This window comes from Anabrus simplex, chromosome 1 (assembly GCF_040414725.1).
Source record: "Anabrus simplex isolate iqAnaSimp1 chromosome 1, ASM4041472v1, whole genome shotgun sequence".
NCBI classification, from domain to species: Eukaryota; Metazoa; Arthropoda; class Insecta; order Orthoptera; family Tettigoniidae; genus Anabrus; species Anabrus simplex.
In genome coordinates, this window is record NC_090265.1 from 1,253,173,325 (window position 1) to 1,253,196,061 (window position 22,737).

Genomic DNA, 22,737 nt, shown 5'->3' on the forward strand with positions numbered 1-22,737 from the left:
TTTAACAAAACTTATTGGCCTAAGTGTGACAGATGGAGCGATCTATATACTGTTTAACAGAAGAAAAGTTGACTTGGAGGGATTAGATGGGTTTGTAATGGGGTTTTTAACTACCAACACCTTCCGATTCTTGCTTGTGGTCATCTGTTTAAGCAGACTACACTGAACTGGAGCTCGTCCATCTGGTTAAATATCAATGTTTAGAGTCAATAGAGTTTTTTGCACTCATGTTCTTTAATGGGTAAAAACCGATTATACCTTTATTGCTTGAACGTTGCATTACTAAGGTTACCATAATTCTGCGAAGTGCTGCTATGTCATATGCCAACATATTGTTAACATTACCAGGCCGTTCATTGGGCTAATATAATCATCTCGGGCGTACTTGGGCTGAGTGGCTCAAACGTTTAAGGCGCCCGCCTTCTGATCCCAAGTTGGCAGGTTCGATCCTGGCTCAGTCCGGTGAAATTTGAAGGTACTCAAATACGTCAGCCTAGTGTCGGTAGACTTACTGGCACGTAAAAGAACTACTGAAGAACTAAATTACTGCACTTCGACGTCTCCGAGAACCGTAAAAAGTAGTTAGTGGGACGTAAAGCCAAAAGCGTTATTCTTTCGGGTATACTTTCCTTTCATTGGGTGCTGAAAATAAGAAATTGTCCATCACTTCAAAACTAAGGCATACTTCTCATCAGAGCGAATAAATTGAGGGATTTAGCACCTTAATTTATATTGAGACATTAAAAATGACGGGCTAAATATTATTTTAACAGTCTTATCATGTATATTCTTCTATCCAGTGGAGTGAAATCTAAGAGAAACCGTTATTTTCCTAATTGTTATTTATAAATAATAAGGTTGTTTTTCTCTTTTCTAGTAGAATATATGCGGTTCCAGTTGGTTATATGTGGTGCGTACTTGTTGGCAAAGCGTTTTCGTACGTGAAGAAAGTGATTTTCCGTATCATGTTACATTTAACATGTTAAATTACCGCCGTTTATATAATATGTACGTGATATTTTCGTGTTAGCCAATGCCAGCAATCCGGCTACTTTGGCCGCCATGTTTTTTTAATATTACGGTCTGAGGATTGGAGTCGGTCTTGCTTCTTCCACCAGAGAGTGCGCGCGCACCTCCCCTATCCACTGCTCATCGATCTGCGCATCTCCCCACTCGCTTACCGATGCAATAAAAAGGCAGTGCCGTTGCCTACGAGATACATAAGGCCGGGAAATACAGCACACCAAGACCGACTCCAATCCTCATACCGTAATATAAAAATAACATGGTGGCTGAAGTAGCCGGATTGCTGGTATTGGCTCACATGAAAATATTACGTACATATATTATATAAACGGCGGTAATTTAACATAATAAATGTAACATCATTGGGAAAATCACTTTTTTCACGTATGAAAACTCTTCGCCAACAAGTACGCATCACTTATAATCAACCAGAATTACATATATTCTACGAGAAAAGAGAACAAAAAGCTGATTATTTCGAAATTTCAATTAGTTAAATAACGTTTTATCTTAGATTTCACTTCGCTGGATAGATGAAAGTACCGTACATGATAAAACTGTTAAAATGATATTTATTACGTACATCATTTTGAATGTTTCAAAATAAATTAAAGTGCGAAATTCCTCAATTTATTGCTCTCATGACAACTATGGAACGTAATTTGCTGCCTTAGTTTTGAAGTGGTGGACAATTTATTATATTCAGCACCCAATGAAAGGGAAGTACACTCGAAGTAATAATGTTATTGGCTTTACGTCCCACTAACTAAATTTTTACGGTTTTGGAGACGTCGAAATGCCGGAATTTACTCCTGCAGTAGTTCTTTTACGTGCCAGTAAATGTACCGACAAGAGGCTGATGTCTTTTAGCATCTTCAAATACCACCGGACTGGGTCAGGATAGAATCTTCCAACTTAGGGTCAGAAGACCAGCGCCTTAAACGTCTGAGCCACTCAGTAAAAGTACACCCAAAATGATTACGTTAACCCAATGAACAGCCCTGGTAATACTAACATAATGTTGACATACGGCATAAGAGCTCCTCACACAATAATGGTAACCTTAGCAATGAAACGTTCAGACACTAATGATATCATCGTTTTTACATATTATATATGAGTGCAAAAGCTCTCTTGACTCTAAACATTAATATTTAACCACATAGACGAGCTTTAGTTCAATATAGAAAGTCTGAAAACAGATAACCACAGCATGAATCGGAAGGTGTTGGTAGTATAAAACCCTGCGTTACAAACCCAGCTAATCCCTCCAACTCACTATTTCTTCTGTGTAACAGTATACAGATTGCTCCATCTGTCACACTTTTGTTATACTCCAAGATCCAGCGAAACATTTTTGCAGGCAAAGCATATACCGTATTATTTTAAAATACACTTGTAGGTATCTAAATCACTCGACACTTTGAAGCACATAGATACTGATGGAATATCACAATATCAATTATATTCTATCTACATTAATATTTTTCGAGGAAAACGAATAGGTTCACTGTTTGGAATTAGAGAAAAGTGTTCCCCAACCTCAGACTTATTTTGAAAATGATGTATGCACACTACAGTTTTGTCATCGACTTCAAAATAATCACGATGCATTTTCCTAATCCATTTCTCTCTTAATGTTTTATTCCGTAGGAAACTTAAGAATAGTTGTGTGAGGGGCATTGCCATAGTTAGACTAAAACTTGGTCCACAACACGATCAAAACAAGCATATTCTCACATTTATGCGTATAATTACAGATCCTAAATGTCCACTGACTCATATAAATACAGTCACACACTTATATTCTACAAGGAAACTAACATTTTTCGTCAACGTTCATGAAATTACACCGATTACATACGATAACAACAAACCAAAACAAACTCACATTTCCAACATTTCCGGCTACTCGATTCGCCATCCTTGAACGATCGAGAGTTGCAATAAGGTCTGAGGATTGGAGTCGGTCTTGAGCACACTAGACTCGGCCTCGATATACTTCCGACAAGCGCCGCTAGAGTACTCTGTACTTAGCTGTCTCACCCGCTAATTACAACATGTTCCTGTACGAAAACCTATAAACATTCCTTAAAACTAGCTATTTCAGAAGACACTAAACAGATGTGAGATAAAAATAGACCAAGAGCAGTTGTATGACTTACTTTCTGCAACGTATTTCTTACATTTTTCTTAAGCGAAATAAGTAAATCACAACAAGCAGAGAACCCTACTAGCGAATTTGTCACTTCCTCTCGTTTTCTCTAATTCTGCCTCAGTGTAACCGATAAACTGATCGAGACTGCGGTCATAAATAACTTTGGGTTTAATCACCATCTTATAAATTATCAGCTATCCTACCTTTTCCTCCACACATCTGGTGTTGCGACATTCGTATTGAATCCGCTGTTTGGAGAGCCATGTTATGCCCGTTTCGCAATTATAAAATCCTATATATACAGATCTCGATAGCTGTAGTCGCTGAAGTGCGGCCAGTATCCAGTATTCGGGAGATAGTGGGTTCGAACCCCACTGTCGGCATCCCTGAAGATGTTTTTCCGTGGTTTCCCATTTTCACACCAGGTAAATGCTGGGGCTGTACCTTATTTAAGGCCACGGCCGCTTCCTTCCCAGTCCTAGCCCTTTCCTGTCCCATCGTTGCCATAAGACCTATCTGTGTCGGTGCGACGTTAAGCCAATAGAAAAAAATCCTATATAATTTTTGGCGTCTTCTGATGTGGTACAGTTAGGCTGTGCAAGGATCTCAAATCTGTAGTCGGTAGGTGCTTTCCTATGCTAGAGGACGCAAATTTTTAGCGTCCTTTCTCCGTATTTCACTTTTTCTTCCCCTAAGATTCAGGTTGTTCTATCGGGAATAAAGCTCCTAAATGAGCATTTGTACCATCATTTTGAATTTAGTTTACATTTTGGTCAAGTTCAGATACCTTAAATCATTTTTCTGATTTCATTATTGTCCTACTTGTCAATGTAAAGACTGTTTTCCGTAACCTGGCATTTGAAATCTCATCAATATATATTTAGATTTAACATAGATACTCGTAGCCTTTCCTTGACCTAGAAACGAGACTTGTAGGTACTTCTTTTCTGTTTGTGGGTGACGTAGATCTGTTATATGCTGAAGATATGGTATGTTCACTGTTATCTGAATCAGAAATTTTACTAAATTTTGATGGCAATGCGTCATTTCTTAGGGCTGGAGCCTTCCTGCGTTTGACACTTTTCTATTATGAACAGGATATACACTAAAAACAGAAGGACCGGGCGAGTTGGCCATGCGGTTAGGAGCGAGCAGCTGTGAGATCGCATCCGGAAGATAGTGGGTTCGAACCCCACTGTCGGCAGCCCTGAAGATGGGTTTCCGTGGTTTCGCATTTTCAAACCAGGCAAATGCTGGGGCTGTACCTTAATTAAGGCCACGACCGCTTCCTTCCCATTCCTTGGCCTTTCCTGTCCTATCGTCGCCATAAGACCTATCTGTGTCAGTGCGACGTAAAGCAACTAGCAAACAAAAAACAGAAGAAAATTAGTTGGGGAGAATTCGCTTGATTGATATGCTTACACTGAGATCTGATATGTTGAAATGTAAGTTACATACTAGTGCCTCGAAATAGCTTGCCTGCATTTCTCTCTTAAACCGCAATCCGATGGAAAATTATAGAACGTCACATTTTCTTGCTTTTTAGCGATATCCGAAGTACATAAGGCTACACAACAATGCACCTTTTCAACCTTACGGACACTCACCGACAGAAATAATACGCGCAATCAATTCCATAAAATCAACACAACATAACAATTACTCCGTACGTCACAATTAAAATCCGTGAAGAGCAGAACAGAAACCTGACATTTGGCGGCCAAACCGTAGCTATGTCCCGGCCTTGTATATCTCGTAGGCAACGGCAGTGCACAGTGCCAATTCTTTGCCACTCTCTCGGAAGAGAGAGGTGGCCGTGCCTAGCTGCTTAGCCGGGCAATACGTTTTTAGTAGAACACTACCAAAGCGGTAGACCTATACGGAGAGAGCACATCTCTCCATCCCTTGTTTTTGGACGGGGAGACAGGGAAAAGAGGACTACCCTTTAAGCACCTCCTACTCCTCCGAATTCAATAAAGCATAACCATTTACACAGGTTAGCCTACCATACCCACGTGGTTAAAGGATGATAGCTGTCAAAAAAGCATGTGGATTTCAAATTGCCCGCCACCACGTGCATAAGGTGGCAGCTCTGAGGTTTTATCCCCGTCTAGATGCCAGCAATGAAGTTAGCGAAACTCTCTTGTTTAAAGGTGGCAGCTGTCAACTTGACAGTTGTAAAAAAAGCACGTGGATTTCAAATTGCCCGCCATCACGTGCATACGGTGGCAGCTATGTTGTTTTAGCCCTGTCAAGATGCCAGCACTGAAGTTAGCGATGCTCTCTTGTTTAAAGATGGCGTCTGTCAGCTGTCAAGAAAGCACGTGGCTTTGTTTAGAAGCAACAGCACGTGGATTTGTTTACAAACAAGAGCACGTGCTCATCCACGGTCAATGACCTCAGGTGCTGACGCTGTAGAAAAGGTGCTGACTCGGCGACTTAGAATTTCCTTTGCTTCCCTACTAATATGCAGTCTTCAAAATATGTCAACAGATCAGTGGCGGCTTGTACTGAATTATGTTACTGGTCCTGTACTGTGACTCCCATTCGATTGCAGTAAGTGTAATAGAAAAATTTAAATTCATATTGAGTACGGCAAGTACCAACTGAGCTCGTGTGCATCCATCCTTCAATCCTGTGCCAAACCCCAACTCCCTCGCCGATAATGTATTAAATAACACCAAACGTAACACACATACAGGGAAAAATGAGGCGTGAACCGCGATTATGAAAAGCCAAGAGAATACAGCCTTGAGCTGGAAATGACCCTCATTGTTGCTGAACAAGGATATGAACCAAATACTACAATCAATGAAATGCAGAATAAATTAAATGAGGGTTTATTGATAAGATAAAGAAAAAACAGTAAACAAGAAAAAGGAAGCCAATAATTAAGGAAAAAATTCCAAGTGGATATTTACATAAACGTACCTTCCCGAATGAATGTCATCACATCGACGCGTGTGAGTTGCATTACTATTATTTCAGGACCCAAACAGATATAATTACAAGCTCACCGTCTCAGAATTACCTTCATTACATCATATTCCAGTTTTATTATCATAATCACGGCCCAATTTAGGTCGTCCTTTTTACGACATCCGTCTCATTCATAACACGACTCTTCTCATTCGATTATCAACTCAACAATACCCATAGCAATCAAAAGACCCACGCGTCACAGAGGATAAAAACGAGCAGGTAAAAATCAAAGCAGAAATCGGGATGGGACAGAGAGAAACATCTCTGCACCAAGCGAGCAATAATAAAATCAAAGGGTATCACAGGCATTGGTATAGCCTGAATATAAGAAAACATGGCGGTCTCCCGGGCTAGCAAACGCCCAAGTCAGAGACATGGCAAGAATAAATAAAACTGTACCAAGAACAAACATAAGGTACAGACACCAGACTAAAAAATGCAAATAAGACCGATTGACATACCATCTTTCCTCTCCCCTCGCTCAGCACCACACATCCAAGCATTCACGCATATGAAGGTATCGGGAAGCAATATGAACGGACGTTCCAGTTACAAATATCAAAATAAATTTATATAGTGCGACTCGCATGGCCACACACAACAGGTCTCGCACACACCAAGCAGCAGCGTACACCACGCAAACAATTTCACAACGGGATTGAGAGTCACCCGTGCTCAAATCCATCAGGTCACGCGCTGCGTACGACAAGAATGTAACTTTAAGCCGAGACGGAGGGCATAAACACATCTGATGGTGAAGTACCATAGAACGCAGTGCACACAAATAGAATCAATCTGAGACCCAGTTACATACATTTCATGATCACAATAACAACCACACACACACGACACTTCCATGCAGCGGAGCAGAAAAGATGCATGTCAATCTGCTATGAATGGAAAGTTATGAATCATCACAATACCAGAAAACGAAAACAAAGATCAACATACCTGTAATATCAATGGTCAAAATAAAAGGTAACATGCAAGTATGGGCTAAGTTTGAATATATTAAAAACCCATTTAAAACATAGAAAGGCTACTTCGATCCGCGCGCCCTCCATTGATATTACCTCTCACATAAACAAGGCAAAGAGTCGCTTCAAAGAGATAATACAACTCCTCTCGTAAAACGAACGACCTTCTGGGTTTAAAACTGAGGGTGCTGCCCTCTCTAGTACATTGCCAGAAATACATAAGTCATTGGAATAGAGGCCGTAAGAAGCCATTTGTATATTAGAAACGTCACATTCGTGAACATGCCATTTAAGCCTGGGTCAATCCTTCGACTATATCAACAACGGACTTTTAGATGAAAACTGTTAAAAAGATACAAGCAATAAATCACTTCTTCTCCTTATCTAAAATTCGAAAATAATCTCGATCTAGTATCGACATACTCACATTTACAGAAGTTCTGAGACCTGTATACAACTTTCGGAGCCGGCTTTCTTGGTGCACAATACAGCGATTTTCCCTTGTGATAATAACGTACTTATTTTCATTTTCATGAATCTCAAATTTTGGAGAATAATTCACGTTCATTTGCACCATTATGTGTTAAGGGCTATAAGCCCTAACGTTGCCGGATAGAAAGGCATAAAATAAATAAGGAAATTGCGGAAAAAAACATCTTCATGATTGCTTGCAGAGTGTTCATTCGGGTGTTGCCGTAATTACGTTTACGGCTTTTCTCATCTTGCCAGCTGCATTATGAAGAGTGAAACACTACCTTCTGAACCTTTAGTCGATAGAATGTCAGTTTAAACGCTTAAAATAATACATCGCCACATCGTGATCTAATAACAAGATATCTTGATTTGAGCATAAAGATGTGTCAAATTTATACAGTATATAGATTTAGATGCTACACCCGCCCAGCTTAAAATGCCCTGTAACATACATACATACATACATACATACATACATACATACATACGTACGTACTGCCCCCATTTTGCCGGGCAGCTCAGCCGGTGAGCGAGAGTCTCAGAGGTAGACCGTTCGCTTATGGCTGTGCAGAAAATTTTTAAGGGCAGGGATAACTTAAGGACTAACGACAAATGGAAGGAACACCAAAAAATAGGTTTTAACATTTATTATAACGAACACTCTTCATAAATAAATAAATAATTTACAAAATCTCGGAATTTGAATTGTTTTCTCTTCTCCTCGGGTTATCATTAACATGGGATTTTCTTCATTGAAATCGGCAGATGCGAGAATCTGCAATTATATAAACATGTGTTAGCCTACATTTATTAGGTAAAATAATCAAAGTAATATTTGAGAATACCTTTCTCTGATTAAAATAAAATTATTTTGAAAAATTAAAATTTATCTCCTCTAGATTTCATCTATTATTAATGATTGAGTTGACTCTTTCCTCAATAATTGAAAAATCAAAATAAAATTTTCGCTCATGAAATTATCTTCAAATCCTCTTCCATTTACTTTAAAATTTATCAACTGATAGATTTTTACAATTATTCAATAAATATTTTCCTGATTATTTATATAAATGTGACGTCGCGTCAATCTACATGTTACTCATTGACTCAGATTTAATGGTTGTGTAAGGTCTACAAATTCCATCTCGTGATTCCCATCCACGGACATGGCCTTTACTTATTCATTTTTTTCTAATAAGTAAGATCCTATTCTACCTTAGTTACCAATAAAATTCACTAAAGGTTCATATTTAAATAAATTATGAGCACAACAAACGACGCAAAATCGACCAAAAATTACGCGCGCAGCGGGTATGATATCATGACAAATGTCGACAAGAAAAATATTACAACACACAAAATATGGATAAAACTCACACACACATTCACACTAGGACACACGGTAATATTTAAGCAATTATTTACACGAATACTAGCCCTTAATTATTATTTTATATTTTTTAGTCTAAGTCAAGGGAAAATTTCATGATGACGATATCGGGTAAAATTATTACGACAAGTTGGGAGGTGATAGAGTCAGGATTATCACTTCAGTGAAGAAATTAAGATTACAACGATGTTCAAGAGAATGTTATAAATAGAAATCATCAGAAAAATTATCTTCCAAAAATGCCTATAACACAGGTCAAATTTAAATATACGCGCTTGCGGTCCATGAGTTGCGGCTCTATTTTTACTCTCCTAATATTGTGGTTCTCAATTAATCCGTGCTCAATCTGAAGAAATTATGTTAGGCAACATACTCTCTTCCCATAAGACTCAATTAATGGATTCACAAATAACTCTCAAATATTAAATCCATTCCCAAGTCCAAAACAATATCACAGCGCAGTAAATGTTATGAATGATCCGTCAAGATACAGCCATAATCCAGGCCCACATTTACGTAAACTGAGCACACATTAATCTCATACAAGATTAAATAATATTACACTCATGGCCTTATTTGTATTTTTAACCCGTAATGAATTTGACTTATTTTTATTATTATTATTATTATTATTATTATTATTATTATTATTATTATTATTATTATTATTATTATTATTATTATTATTGACCGCGCATGGTCACATTCACGTAGGCTACTGTACGATAAAATTTCATAGATGATCCTAGCGTATCTCAAATCCATTAAAAACATCGCAATACCATTGAGAGAAATCTGACGTAATGAAACGCACTAACACACTGTCCCATCTGATCTCACATAAATTATATTTTAAATTCAACCAAGATTATCGGAGAGGTCAAATTACTTTTAATATTCCTGTTACGCTGAATTAGGACAGTAGAAATTAGTCTCGAAGACATTCATTCCATTAACTAACTAATAGAATCCAGTACACTTTCATACAGCATCACAAGCTACCTTTCACCAAGGAAAGAAGGAGTGAAAAATCTAACTATAGAAATACTACTAGAAGTTACTTCAAATGAATAAGGAAAAGCAATGTTTACAGTAAATGTACAAAGATTGATACAAAAAATATTTATAAAGGGTACTCAAGTGAATGTTGAATGCTGTATTTTGGCAGATAACCTATGGCATGGTCAAGTCACCCACCATCGAACGACGCCTCCTCCCATGTCTAAAGTTTCCTTAAATCTTAGAAGTTCATTGAAGACGTGAGGACGGACAGGAAATAGCAGTGGAATTCAGCAGGCAGATAGACTGGCATCTTGAAATATCTCCGAACTCCAATGGTCTTCCTCTTCTGTTTCTTCCGTGAAAGAAAAGCTGAAACTGACAAAAAAGCCTTAGAATGTGTTCAAGACACACGCTCGATCATATATGAGTTAGTTGGAATGCGTAACTTTTATAAACTCTTCAAATATTTGTAGGTTGATTTTATTATATATCTGAACTGCCGAAGATCCAATATTTAATGAAGTTTGCAAAGTGAAGTTCTCCAGCGAAGTTAACACGTCTAAACGCAGCAGTAGTCGCAGTCAGAGTGATCATCCAGAATCAAAATTCAGGAAGTAAGATTTCCCTTTGGTAATACCACACTTTAATCATCTTGAGACAGAGGTGTGTCTTCTCAATCCATCTTGATTGGTTACTCTCTTACATTCAGACGTATATTATCATTTTATTGGCTGATATTGTCAAACGTCAATCGGCCTTGAATTCATCGATCGGCTCATCTCTAGCTCTGCTCTGTGGGTCACGTGGCACTCAGCTGACTGAAGGACATCTAGCCAACCAAAGAAAATTCCCCAGCTCGCTCCTCGCTTGTCTGCCGAACTGGAAAATCCAGCCCTAGGTAGCTCGCTCTCGCCGACACGGAAGTGATGAAATTCCCCGCCCTGGCTGTAGAAATAATGTTCCAACTCACTGATAAATAAAGTATTCCTTCTGAATAAAATATTACAAAATTTGAAGGGCACAGTACATACATACATACATACATACATACATACATACACACATACATTATAACAAGATGTCAACCCGGAGCAATGGCATTTCAACACAAATCGTCAAGTCAGGTTCAAGGGCTTTTCTTTCCTTTCGCATCAAGAAAGACAAAGATGGTGATAGTCCAAGAGAGAAGAGGGTGTGAGTTTGAGCCCCGCTTGGGTAGGAAGTGTCAACGATTCCGAAAATTGGGATGTCCCAGCGACACAGCTCCTGCAATACACACGGACAGGCTTGCCGTGTAGCAAGGAGTGCAGATCGTACAGAACCTTATGGGAGGCTTTTTATGTACAGCTTTCTCCGATAGACGACTAAGTGTGCTCCCATGCATTTGTCCTAATGAGCTGTTAGTTAGCAGATCCAAGCAAGTTTGCCAGATCACCAGTTTGCCTGGATAACAACACACAGTATGAAGGATGGGATCGTTCATCGCTGTATACCTTTCATTCTGGTGGTTCTGCAGCTCTACAACTTACAGATGACAGTTTGGATGCCATTGAGCAAAAAAGATGTGTCAAATTTATATAGTATATAGATTTAGATGCTACATCCGCGCAGCTTAAAATGCTCTGTAACATGGCCAAACCCCCAGGATTTGATTTACATCGTAGGACCTGATCTCTGGACCTGTGGATATTGTGCCGACTCATTATATAAATGGATCAGAAGATCCTCTTCAAGCTGCAGTTGTGGAACAGAAAAACAAACAATCGGCACATAGCTGAAGAATGCCTTCTCAGATCTTTTCCTGGTGACCAGCTGCGCTCTTGTTGGCAACTACGAGAGCAACTGTCTACATTAAAAATTTAGACATTAGCCCGTGACCACTTCCTGTACAAAATGAGCTTCATTGTAAATCTCTACTATTAGCTGAGAAATGTGTTTTCTTTTCCTTTTGATGGTTATCTATAATATTGGGAATATTTCATGGTTGTCTATAGTACAAGTTAAGGAACTCATTTCTTTACTTCCTTTTGCCCTTAATTAATATTGCCCTTTTCTGTTCGATCGTTGTAATTTGATATTAGCATATACGCTAAATAAATAAATTGATTAAATAAATAAATAAATAAATTAATTAAATAAATAACTAACTAAATAAATAAATACATAAATAAATAAATACAATGATTTGGAAGATGAAAGTGTGTCTGATTACTACCAGAACCAAAGCAGAAGTATAGGTGGTCCTGATCCAAACCCCCTTGAAATGACCTTTCATGATATATCCGAGGGAGGCATTATAATGGCGAATGGCCTAGAGGAAGACTCGCCTATAGTTGCAGGTGAAGAATTGGATACAGATGGCACGGAATATACTTCGAACGATTTACCTTTGAGTGATTCAACAGATTCTCTTGCTAATATCCCAATTATCGTGAAAAGTAGCATCACATGAAGGACGCATTTTACATTCGTGCCCATAAACCTACCGTTATACGAGAGAAATGATTCTTATACTGAAATACCAACTGTACTTCAGCCTGTACAATATTTTATTAAATATATTCCTAACGAAATGTTTGATAAAATGGCGGAGTCCACAACAATGTTTGCCCTTCAGAAAGGTGATGAGCGTTTTCTACAACAGTGCTAAAGAAATTAAGTCATTCTTTGGACTACATTCCGTAACTGGTGACCTGTAATTGCCGAGAGTTCGAATATACTGGGATACTTCCTTGAAGGTGAACATTTTTCGTGAAACCATTACCCCGAACAGGCTTCAAACTGCGAATATATTTACAGTGTGTGGACAACCTGGCCCTGAGAGAAGGAACTATTAATAGGATGTGTGAACGTACGTCCTCTGTATGATTCAGTTCTAAAGCGGATGAGGGAGTCAGGAATTGTACATTTCAAAGCACAAGAGTCGATAAAACAATATGTTAGGGGCAAGCCCCACCCATGGGGCATAAAGTCAGTGGCGAAACTACTTGGAGTCATTTGAGGCAATGCCTACCCTAAGAAATACGATTAAACATATATATCGTAACAAATGTATCTGCTGTTGTTATTAAATCAACAATAATCTCTCTTTGATATGTGCTACATGATGACAGCAGATGATGTGCTTCGCTGATCGCCCCGCTAGATGGCGACAGCAGACTACTTGCTCTGACAGGGAGGTAGTCTGTAAGTTGTCTCACCCGGGACTTTTTGTTTTGTTTCCCTTCAGTCAGCTTGATGACTGGCGCGGGGCGGTGGAGGGAAGATAGGTTTACCGCCCGCACTCCTCTCTCCAAAGGTCTAGACCCCAGAGAGGCAAGCCTCCTGTGGTATTTGAGAGCGTAGTAACTCCCAGAGCGAAGGTGACAATGAAGTAGCTGTACGCTATTGTTAAGTGTGTATTTTTCTTTGGAATTTGTGGGAAATCCGTGCATTGCGTGATTGGCTTTATTTGTAACAATTCAGACATGGATTGTTAGTTGCGTAAAACGAGACTGACATCATCCGGTTGAAAATCGCGTTGAAATGATATGTGATGTAGGCCCCTTCGGGAACTTAACGAGTCTTTTGAACTCTTTAAAACGTAAACCTTGGACTTACGAAGAGAAGAGTGAAGTCAAATACAAAAGATGTATGCCTAATTTGGTTATTAAGTATTTTGACGGTAAAGTAGCGAGAAAATTTCAATTTTCTTGGTATGCACATAATCGTGGTTAACAGCCTGTTCCGAAAGCAAAGACCTTTTTTGTTATACGTGTGTTTTGTTTGGTGGTGACACCTTAATTATGCAAATGGAAATACGGTTTGGCGATGTTGAAAGCATCCGGTTTGTTGAGTTGTTGGATCCAAATCAGTTCATAGTTTACAAAGAGAGCTTCCTTGCTATTAAACTGAACAGTCTTATGAACATTTATCCCTTTTTAATAGGGAATTATTGGAAAATGAATTGATTAACATTTATTCCGATATAGAAAAACATTTGTCTCCTCAAAAATTTACATTATATTGTCCTCAATGACCTCGAACCAGTGTATGAGGAAGTGTCAAAAATGATTCATTTAATATTAACATTTCCTCTACCGGGCGAGTTGGCCGTGCGGTTAGGCGAGCGCGCCTTGCGCTTGCATCCGGGAGTAGTGGGTTCGAATCCCAATCTCGGCAGCCCTGAAGGTGGTTTTCCGTGGTTTCCCATTTTCACACCAGGCAAATGCTGGGGCTGTACCTTAATTAAGGCTACGGCCGCTTCCTTCCAACTCCTAGGCCTTTCCTATCCCATCGTCGCCATAAGACCTATCTGTGTCAGTGCGACGTAAAGCCGCTAGCAGAAAAACATTTCCTGTGACCACGGCTTCCTCTGTAAGGAGTATGATCACTCTGAAGAGGATAAAAACATTTTTGCGTAATACAATGAACATTGAAAGACTCAGCAGTCTTAGTACCATTTCTATCGAGAAAATGCTTGTGAAGGAATTGATGAGTGATCAAGTACTGAAGGGCCGTGTGATTGACCATTTTACAACCAAGAAAACTCGACTTAAGGAACTCCTCAACAAGAAACTTTAAGGTAAGATTTCCTGCCTACCCATTAATTAACTGATGGCTTCGCCACTGCATAAAGTTTTTCATGCTCTGTGGGAGGAGTGGACTTTCATACGATTTCATAATTGATTAGGGTCAGAGTACTAAATTACCACCGAAATTTCTGAAAAGTTTTTGTCATCGGGCTACAAATTGTATTACATTTGACATAAAGATTGACAACTTGTAAACATACAGTTTTCTTTGACAATTTATTCACATTATGTAAGTGTTGAGGAAGAACTTGTTTGGAGGAACTGGAAATACACGCATTAGCCGGTTTGTAAATGCTCCATTCACATCCTACAAATACATGATGATGTTGTCATGAGGCTGAAGTGAAGAAATTTGCTCAAATAATGGAGAAATTGTTCTCGTAAAATGGCTCGATAACCGCACGGTTGTCCTAGCGTCCAACATTGCGGAACTAGTACCACTGACTCAGTTCGAAGATGGGACAGAACCTCGAAAACGTACGTCGATGTACCGAAGCTAGATATGGTAGTTGAGTATAATACATCAATGGGAGGAGTGAATCTTATAGATTTCCTGTTATCTCTGTGCAGGAATTTTTTAGTTCACGTAAGTGGACCCTACGCATGACATTTCACTGTGTAGAGTTAGCGATCACGAATTCGTGGTTAGAATTAAAGAGATATTGCAAGAAGAATATTGTGAATTCGAAACAAATATTGAACTTGCTTTATTTTGGCCAGCATTCTGAGAATCTCTCATAAAAGCTGAGAAACCTGTAAGGAAGAAGAACCTAGGTCGACCATCAAACGAGATTCTGGAGGAAGAGCCAAAACCTACTCCAAAGCGATCTATATGGGAGAAACGCACGATTTCGGAGCGGGACCTTCAACGAAGGAACTTACAGGAAGATGTTAGAATCGTGGCTGCAAAGGAAAAGGTAAGTGGATGTACTCAAAGTGCAACGTAAGACAGGAACTGTTTTTGCGATATCCGTCGCTAATGATTTGTCACTTTTTAAATATCTATAATGTATTGATACGTTTGCTACATTCTCACTCACATAATGAAATATAAATTGAAATATATTTAGAAATTATTGTGACGTACGGTATGTATAGATAAGAAATTGCACATATTATCATTAAAATAAACGTCGGTGGCCTTGTATCTGAAATTATAGATGCATGTTTCCAGGTTCAGAATACGTAAGTTATGGTATTTTAATGTGGGGCAACATACCTTGTCTGTGGAAAGGTATTAGATAATAATCACGCTGAATATTTAACCCCACCCCCTCACCTCCCAGTCCGAAAGTGTACATTTGTATTCATCATATCTTTCAAGAACAATATAGGGTGGTTGGAAAGAACGTGAACCAGGTATATCAGCGTTAGAGGGTTGGTCATGCTGGTATATAATTTGAAAGAAATAATTCGATATATCGCACAGTTATCATTTTATCTAGTGCTGAAATTAGTCAATCAGATCGCTTCGCTTGATGCTGATTTCTCAGCGTGGCTCTCAAGCCGTTCTTAAGTCACGTGTAGTGCTGCGCAAAGCCCATTTGAATTCGCTCGCGAAGCAATTTGATTGGCTAACTTCAGTAGCTGATAAAATGACAACGGTGCGAGATATCGAATTATTTCTTTCAAATTATTTATCAGCATAACCAACCCACTAACGCTCATATACTGTATATGTTTCACGTTCTTTCCGACCACCCTGTACACAGGGTTATTCACCTCAGACGTTACACAGAAATAACGTCTAAACCATTAACGATAATGGTATTTTGTTTTCATATTCGTAAATGATACTCAGGGGCTTGGAAAATAATGTGCTACTTATTCTCAAGGGGTGATTAATAACAGAGATATTGATACTAACTCCATATTTTTAAATGGGATGGCACAAATTCATACAGCCAGCCTAAAAGTTAAACTGCGTGCAAATTCAAATATGTGAATATTTTCAAATTCGGACAGATAATTTTTGGGATATCAATAAGAACAGCATGCCCGTTTTGCATGCCGCATCAGAAAGCGTGCAGTCGGGTAAAGATATATTGACGCGCAAGCAGTTTCCTGGGTGTGATTCCAGCCACAGAATGGATACGAATAGTGGTGGTTCATGCATTAAGGGCTTTTGAGCGCCGCCCCGCCTCCTTTACTAAAACACGTAACATAATTTCATTCTGTAGCTAATCATGTAAAGAGATGGACAAATGTAGCAAAGTCTAACTTATGGTGGTGTGTTATTCAGTTATACAATGTTATCTTTATTGTTTTGACTGTAAACGTTTCGCTTTTCTATTTTCAAAGAACCGAGCTCGATATGTAGTCGCTTAAGTGCGGCCAGTATCCAATAATCGGGAGATAGTGGGTTCGAGCCCCACTGTCGGCAGCCCTGAAGATGGTTTTCCGTGGTTTCTCATTTTCACACCAGGCAAATGCCGGGGCTGTACCTTAATTAAGGCCACGGCCGATTCCTTCCAATTCCTAGGCCTTTCCTATCCCATCGTCGCCATAAGACATATCTGTGTCGGTGCGACGTAAAGCAAATAGCAAAACTATTTTCAAAGACATGGCAAATGCTGTCTGAGCGTGGCATCCGTTCAGCAAGCACGATGTTTTCTCTTTAGTCTAGCACAATGTTTTTCTCTTTAGTCATTAGGCGGTCGGTCGCTGGCAAGTTCCCGAGTTTAACAAGTGTGAGGGATACGGGAGGAGTCTTGGAAGTCGATATGGGCTTCTCAGGGGAAGGAAGAGTGCAGGCGGGGTGTATGCTTAGAGCATTTAATACTTGAAGGATATATGGTCTGTCTGGCAGAGACCGTAGCAACGTCGCCAACCAATTTACACTGTACCTAGGCCCTTTCCCCCACGTCTTACATTAACTGTTGTTAGAGGTTAATTCCAAAACTGTTTACAAAATAATGGATTCCATTAGACCGACTATTTAAACAATTCATTTCTAAAAATAAGCTAAAATAAATATTTAAAATCTAATCATAAGGTGACGGCACTATTTGTACGTCGGTCACATTGGTTTGAGATTTGAGGAAGGCGAAAGGAATTCGGGCGTACACTGTTTATTTGTTCTCGTGAATGTCGTTGTCGTTTGCGATCAGTGAAACAGTTGAGTGCCATAGTAGCCGTGATTGCAGTAGCTGTTAGCCGGCTAATGTGTGTGTGTGTGTGTGTGTGTAAATGCCATTGTAGTGTAGTGTTGTTGTGCAAGTATTCAGTAGATAAAACTACGGTACCATAATAGTTTAAATAACATTGTAAATTCTACCTTCCGTTTTAAGTGTCGTGTTAATATCTTCATTACCGGGCGAGTTGGCCGTGCGCATAGAGGCGCGCGGCTGTGAGCTTGCATCCGGGAGATAGTAGGTTCGAATCCCACTATCGGCAGCCCTGAAAATGGTTTTCCGTGGTTTCCCATTTTCACACCAGGCAAATGCTGGGGCTGTACCTTAATTAAGGCCACGGCCGCTTCCTTCCAACTCCTAGGCATTTCCTATCCCATCGTCGCCATAAGACCTATCTGTGTCGGTGCGACGTAAAGCCCCTAGCAAAAAAAAAAAAATATCTTCATTCCTGTGTTTAGTACTTATCTGCCCATTTGAAAACTAAATGTTACAGTCAATTTAGGAAGACAAGGAAGATGAATTCTGTAAATAGTATTTTAAGTAGTGGTGGGAATTTTAAGTTTTGAACATAGGATAGAATTACAGAAATTAGGGCCTTCTCGACCGATTTAAATATTGCACAAGAACAGAAGAGTTACAAGAAAGAAATGCATACACTAGGAAATTCAGTCCGTCTCTTTATAAGCAGGCTGACTGGCTGTGCGGATGTGAGATAAAGAATGCGTTCTTCTGTTACTCTTGTTTAGCAATGAATGTCGTTGACGCTCCATGGGCATCGGTCGGGTTATCAGACATAAAACACCTAGGTGAAAAAGTTAAAAGTATAAAATGAGCGAGAAACATACAAACGCTGGTATTGAATATGCTATGCTTGGTAGACTAGATATTCGATGCCAATTAGACAGTGCATACAGACTTAAAATTAAACAATCAAATGAACAGGTTTCGAAGAATCGATACATTCTTAGTAAATTAATTGATGCTATTAAGTTCTATGGGAGTTTGAACTAGCGTTCACGGGCCACGATGAGACATACACTTCTGATAACCGAAGTGTTTTTCGAGGTTTAGTCGATTTAATGTCAGAGCTAGACAGCACACAGAAAGAACATATCGAAAGGGCAAATAACAGAGTATTTTGGGGGTTATCTAATACCATACAGAACGAGCTTCTGAATTCAATCTATGCCGTGTGCCATCAAATGGTTTCGGAAGAAATCTCTCAAACAAATTTTGTGGCAATTCAGGTTGATGAAACCACCGATTATTCCACCTTATCTCAACTCGTTTTTGTTGTACGGTACGAGGTGGGTAGCAAAATAAATGAATGATTCATAAGTTTTGTGTTGCCTGATAATCACCTCTGCAGTATTCCAGGATTTGGAAAAACTTAAGTTGGACCAAAAACTCCGGACAAAGTCATTGCGCAGACGTACGACGGCCATTCAGTAATGAGAGGAAGGCAGAAGCAAGGGTCAAGGTCGTTTACAAAAACGCTCATTTTGTGCACTGCTACGTGCATCAATTAAATTTAATTGTTGAGCGATGTGCTACTCAGAATAAGCAGGTCAGGATCTTTTTTAGTAATTTAGAAGGGTTTTTCATAATTTTTTTCAAAATCTGTGAAACGAACTGCTGTTTTGGACGAAGTGGTAAAAAGCGCATCCCAAGAAATGCTGCCACAAGGTGGAACTTCAAAGCACGATATGTAAGTACAGTTTTTATGTACAGAAATGAAATATCGGAGTGTCTCGAGAAGCTCACCGATGACAAGAATGACTACTCGACAGTGAGAAAAGCCGTAGGCCTAGGGAATCTTCTGAAGGATCCCGATTTTCTATTCTGGCTAGAGCTATTCTTGTTCGAATCCCACTATCGGCAGCCCTGAAGATGGTTTTCCGTGGTTTCCCATTTTCACACCAGGCAAATGCTGGGACTGTACCTTAATTAAGGCCACGGCCGCTTCCTTCCAACTCCTAGGCCTTTCCTATCCCATCGTCGCCATAAGACCTATCTGTGTCGGTGCGACGTAAAGCCCCTAGCAAAAAAAAAAAAAAAATGAGCTATTCTTTAAAGTTATGCCTCACTGTGACTTTCTATTCAGCGAGCTTCAGCACCGCGAAATTGATAGTATAAAAGCTCAAAAAAGCATATCTGATTTCAAGTTATCGGTGCAATGAGTCAGAAACTCTCTCGATTACGACCATCACTGGCTTAATGGCACAGACCCCACCCATGGAAATCCAACAGGCTCAAGTCAGAAGCGCGCACGGTTTGAAGATAATAGAAAGATTGTTGCGAGAGAGGTGTGCGATGTTATTTTATCCGGGATAGAGGACCTTTTTTTGTTCAGTGACCATCTGTCTGTTGCCAAACTCTTCCAGCCTAGTTTATTTCCGAGGTATAGGATACTGTTCCCGCATACTGAATTTGAAACTGCTACTAGATTATTGCCTGTTAACCAAATTGAACTAAGGCATGAACTGTCAGTTTTATACGGTAGAAGTAATTTTGCTAACGCTTCAGGTGCCCTAACTCTTCTGACATGTATTTGTGATAACAACTTGGAAGTACTTCTTCCCGAGTCAATTAAGTTATTACGAATTATTTGTACAATTCCGATGACAACGTCTGAAAATTAAAGGTGCTTCTCTACGCTGAAAAGGATTAAGTCGTTCACTAGGAATACCACGGAGGAAGACCGACTTAAATGCTCCATCGAGAAACAGCTGTTGGCAGTCCCTAACTTCAACGAACGTGTCTTCAACCACTTCGCGGAGCAGAAGGAGAGGAGAATGGATTTTGTATACAAGCAAGTCAGCTAAGGTATCGTTACCTACTTTTTCGTATTATTTTCATGTGTATCTTCATCCCGTCATTATCATCATTATCGTCATCATCATCATAATCAAAGTACGAACTTTATACTCATAATAACAATTGACTGACATTTCGTAATTTACTAGAATTGTTTTCCGGATTCAGTTGTTGAGTTTTCTTGTTAGTGGTGTTCGTTCTGCTGTCTTCACACTTCACTTCACTTCACTTCCCTACATGTAATGTTTTTTTAACCTTTATCTGAAAAGTATATCGAGTCATGAATTTGATGGTTTTGTGAACATATGTTTTCTGTCGATGTTTTAAGGGTATGTAGATTGTAATGCTTCTGGATTTGCAATGCTTTAACTTTCTACTTGTTTTTCCGCTTCGCAACATTATCTGATTTTCGCTACGTGATCGTTCTAGCTCGGAAGAAGATACTATTTAGCCAGTGTCATCAGATTATTATTATTATTATTATTATTATTATTATTATTATTATTATTATTATTATTATTATTATTATTATTATTATTATTATTATTATTATTATTATTATCTCTTATCTTATCTTAATCTGTTTACCCTCCAGGGTTGGCTTTTACCTCGGACTCAGTGAGGGATCCCACCTCTACCGCCTCAAGGGCAGTGTCCAGGAGCTTCAGATGGGTCGGGGGATACAACTGGGGAGAACTACCAGTACCTCGCCCAGGCGGCCTCACCTGCTATGCTGAACAGGGCCTTGTAGAGGGATGGGGAGATTGGATGGGACAGGCAAGGAAGAGGAAAGGAAGCGGCCGTGGCCTTAAGTGAGGTACCATCCCGGCATTTGCCTGGAGGAGAAGTGGGAAACCACGGAAAACCACTTCCAGGATGGCTGAGGTAGGAATCGAACCCACCTCTACTCAGTTGACCTCCCGAGGCTGAGTGGACCCCGTTCCAGCCCTCGTACCACTTTTCAAATTTCGTGGCAGAGCCGGGAATCGAACCCGGACCTCCGGGGGTGGCAGCTAATCACGCTAACCACTACACCACAGAGGCGACTATTATTATTATTATTATTATTATTATTATTATTATTATTATTATTATTATTATTATTATTATTATTACATTTCATCCACAATTATCGTGGTGCTGATCAGTGAAAACTGAGCCGTTGGGGGGGGGGGGGGGGGCACAGCCCTGCCAGAGTAAAATGTCACGAACCGCCACTGGATACGAGGCATGTAAGCATATCGTACACATGTGATGGCTTTGCAAAGTGTGTAAGACAGGCGAACTCATGACAGGATATGGAGGGTTGATATTTTTAAAAGGAATAAAATAATTACATTGATTTCAAAGGAACATAACGAAAGCTATAATTGTCATAGATTTGAGCGTACAGTACATGCTACTGTACGAATTGAGAAATAAACATAGGACATCTCAAGAGTTTCCTCTAGAAATGCAAATGAATAATATCCGAGGTAGACTTCATTGGAAATGATCCTAAGGGTGTGTGTTTGGATAGGTTAGACATTAGGAGATAAACAGCTCGACTTATAATGTGGGATGTTCAGAGCTGATAGTGGTGAGATGGCAGCAACACTATTATTTATTTATTTATTTATTTATTTATTTATTTATTTATTTATTTTACACGCATTCATCTCCGCGGAGCTCAAGAGCGACTGTAGTAGCGTGCATTTGGGAGAGCGCAGGTTCCAGTCCTGACTCGGTGCGAACTGAAAGTGCTTTTCATGGTGTCCCATGTTCAGCACGAGGCAAATGCCGGATTGGTACCTATGAGATAGGCCACGGCCGACGTCCTTTCCAAATCTTTCCCACTCTCATCCTTGGGGAAAGACGCCAAACTGAATGCAACCTGTTACACATGGATTTCAAAACAAAACAAAACAAAACAAAACAAAACAAAACAAAACAAAACAAAACAAAACAAAACAAAACAAAACAAAACAAAACAAAACAAAACAAAACAAAACAAAAAACTTTAATCTCCCTTCCCCGTTGTGTGTTCGCCAGTCATTAAATAACATTCCAAACCCAGGGTATGTTACGGTACATTACATTATGTGTACGATAGTTTACAGTACATGCCTGATATCCGTTCTGTGGCTGGAATCAATGCCAAGAAACATCTTGCGTGCCAGCATATCCTTGGGCTACCGCACGCTGATGCGGAACGCAAAAGCCC